The following is a 3,705-nucleotide window of genomic DNA, read 5'->3' as shown; positions in this document are numbered from 1 at the left end:
TCACTGGGGATAATACCTATGAAAAATATAGGAGCAAAGGAGCAGGAGTCAGCAGGGGTGACCTTCAGACTGCAATGCAAATCCATCATCCCTGGAAGACAGAGGGAAGGAAGGAGGATATGGTGGGAAGAGCCTCAGAAGACTGCCGTGCAGCTCTGAAAAAGTTTTGGCCATATGCATGTTGGGCAGAAATGACAAAGTCTTATCTCCCTACCTACATATATACCCTTATGCTCAGTTATTGGCTGGAGCCAATGGAGGAGTGTACCATGCAGGGACAATTTCCCCTTTTGAAGCCACCAAAGAACTCTTTGGCCAGCATGCTGCAGCTGGAGACTGTTGGCTCATGGCGTTCATCGTGAAAGTTTCTCTCTTACAAGATGATCTGAGCAGTGCCTGTTCTGCTAGAGGATAGCAGTAGCCTCCAGCAGAACAGGCCCAGAGAGCTTTCCCGTCCATTCATATCAACAAAATCAAATATATACCAATCTCGCTATGTTTATTGCAGGCCTACTATGTGTCACATAGACTTAGTTCACAGTGATACAAAAATGAATAATGCATTATCTGGTTTGTCACTCAAAGCCTGCAGAGAACTAAAACACATAAAATATTAAATATGGCACAATGCTCGGGCACTCTTGCTTATGCCTGTAGTACCAGCTACTTGGGAGGGTGAGGTGGGAGGATCACCTGAGCCCAGAAATTAAAGCCTGCAGTGAGCTATAATTATGCCACTGAGCTCCAGCCTGGATGACAGAGTGAGACCCTGTCTCAAAAAGAAATAAATAAGGCACAATGTTGAAATTAGTGCAGTGCAAGTATGTATAACGGTCTTAGGAGCACAAACAAGAGCTTGATTCTTTGTGCCTTGACCAGCCAGGGAAGGCTTCATAGAGAGGGTGTCATCAAAAGAAGAGCAGGAGTTTGTCTGGCAGGTCATCGGGCCAGGGCATTACAAGCAGAGGAAACTGTGTCCTCAGAATGCCTAACATGCTTTCTTAGCAATGGTAGGAGCCCAATGACTACATGCTGGAATAAGCATGGTGCTGAAAGTGGGAATCTTTAAGTTGCCAGCTACACAAACTAACTCAAGTACAGTGAGGAAATTTAAAGGTCCTTAGAAATCTCATTGTATCTAAAAACCAAAAATTAAAAAACACATACAGCTGGGTCCCATGGGAATTTTAACTGAGTATTGGAAAAGCGTCTGAACTGAAACCCTTTCTGCATCTCCGTGTCCCACAGCAGCCACGTGCCTCTGCTCTCCTCAGCACATCTGCCTCATGTCTCTCTACAAACTGGATCTATCACTTCTCAGCTGTATACGACTCAAGCCAGTCATCTCTCTCTCTCCTAGTCTACATGACCTTCTAGCTCCAGCACTCTCTATAAGTTAAAAATAGATGCTACATCCTGTGTCTCTCACTATAGTGATGTGTGCAACTTACTTTCACATGCATTAAAAAATAAGATATATTGATGGATCACTAGAAGAATGGCTAGAGAGATAGATATGTAATAAAACAAATAGTGAAACGTTAATCATAGAATCCAGTGCTGGCTTTAGAAGTATTTAATGTGTAATTCTTTCAACTTTTCTAAATGTTTCATAACAAAATGATGGGGAGAAACAAACAAATACTCAAGAGGGGGAATGTGATTGGCCCAGGTTATCTCTGTGCTGGGCCATATGAGTCCTAGGTTAGGTAATGAGTTCGCTGGCTACCTTTTAATCAGGTTCAAATCAGGTTTGATTCTTGGTTCAATCAGCCATAGCTCTGGGGACAAGAAGTTCCATGATATAGCAGGCTGCTTCTGCAACAGGTTGTTTGTGAGGCTAACACTGTGAAACATATTTCCATACCAGGTTTAATGGAAATAAGGGAACAAATGAACAGAGGAACTAGATTTCTACCATACTCGGGGTGAGAACACTGTATCTGTGTATGTAAACTCTTGGGGGCCAAGGAGAAAAGAAAAACTATACAGTTACTCTAAAAAGGGAATCTGCTGCTCAAAAAAGGAGTCTCTGCCCCTTCTTTTGCTCACCTCCTCTGGCTTTCTCGCCACCAAAAATTCTGTCACCTAGAGGGAATGCATTTCCAGTCTCAGCAACAGGCAGATTGGTATTATCTGCCAAGAAGTGGTGAGTTTTGATTTAAGGATCTCTTAGGTAAGCAATAGAATGAAATATAAGCAAGGCCAGGGTGAGGACAGAGGGTGGCAAGATGCAGGAGAAACATGTAGAATAAAACGATTTTTATCCACTGACAAAATATAGATGGTGAACTCAGAAGTTTTCCACCATAATAAACAAGAAGAAGAAGTGCAAGAAGTGGACATATAACTTTATGACCTGTGAAATTGAATTGCCTCTTACGGATTTTTACTTTTTGGTGGACAACGAGGAACTTCGTCATCTCAGGCAAGGATGGGTCATAAAAGCCACTGGAAGGAGAGGAATCGGCCCTGTCTGATTAGAATCCGGGAGGCCTTGGATTGCAGGCCATGCTTTATATGTCTGAGCTTCACCTAGTGGAAGCTCTGAGCTCTGTGAATTACAGTGCGTCATAGCCACAAAAGCCTTGTCTCACCCATCATAAACACCAGGGAAAGGCAAGGCCACCTTCTACAATCAGTAGTCTGAGAGAGAAAGCAAGCCCAGACACAACAACAGGGCACGGAAGACAGCTGCAGAGCCCCCACTAGCGATGGCAGCTGGACCCAGGCCTGTAGCTAATTAAGATTTGAGATCCCGCTAAAGGGAAATTCCTTCACTCATCCCGAGTGAGTGAAGGGCTCACTGCCATGGGCTATATTGGGTAATACAACTTATCAAATGAACACAGCTCACCTTACAAAAGATGAAACACATCATCTTCTACATCTATCTTAGCTAGGAAAGGAATGAAGTAGACATGAGACAGTCGGAAAAGATTTGGTAAGGACCAAATACAGTCCTGCCAATTGCTGGGATTCGAATTCAAGCTCCAAATTATTCAATTCTACTTTCTTTATCTTCTAAGTATTTTTTGAAGCTTTCACCTCTTCTCTGTCTCCTTTGCCTCTTCTCTGTCCCTGCCAGCCCTGTCCTGGTCTCTCAATTGGATTGTAGTGGTTGACCAACTATCTTCCCTGGCTACAGTAGGGTTTCCTCCAAGCCATATTCTGTAAACTGTTAGCAGGAGATGTTTGGAAGGAAAACCTGGTGAAGGCTCTACCCTTCATTGGAGCTTCTCATCCTTCAGTGAATTCCATTTTCCTGAAGATAAAGTTCAAATTGGTTGACTTGACATTCATGGTCTTCCGTAACCTCCTCGTAGAAACCATCGTGTATCCTTAGGGTGGGCTGAGTTCCCTGCATCTGTGCTTCCAGACCCCCTGGGTATAATGCTGATATTGCAATAGTATAACAGGAGATGCTTTTCCCTTGTGTGATGTAAGATTGTAAAGTTTGGTAAAAGATACAAATAATATTGTTCTCTATTAGGATGGAAGGAGCTGATACATGACTAAAGAGACAGATGAGCCCGGTTGAGGGATTGACCTGGACTCACTATGGGTGCAAATAAATCTGTGTAACTGTCCAAAGCCTCTTCTTGAATTTCTAACCCGACAATGGGGTCCAACCTGCCTCACAGACTTTACTATTCTAAAAGATATTTTTGTCATTTTCTAAACACTGCCCCCAGGCAATGGAAT

Source organism: Chlorocebus sabaeus, chromosome 25 (genome assembly GCF_047675955.1).
Source record: "Chlorocebus sabaeus isolate Y175 chromosome 25, mChlSab1.0.hap1, whole genome shotgun sequence".
NCBI classification, from domain to species: Eukaryota; Metazoa; Chordata; class Mammalia; order Primates; family Cercopithecidae; genus Chlorocebus; species Chlorocebus sabaeus.
This window is presented reverse-complemented; position numbering follows the sequence as displayed.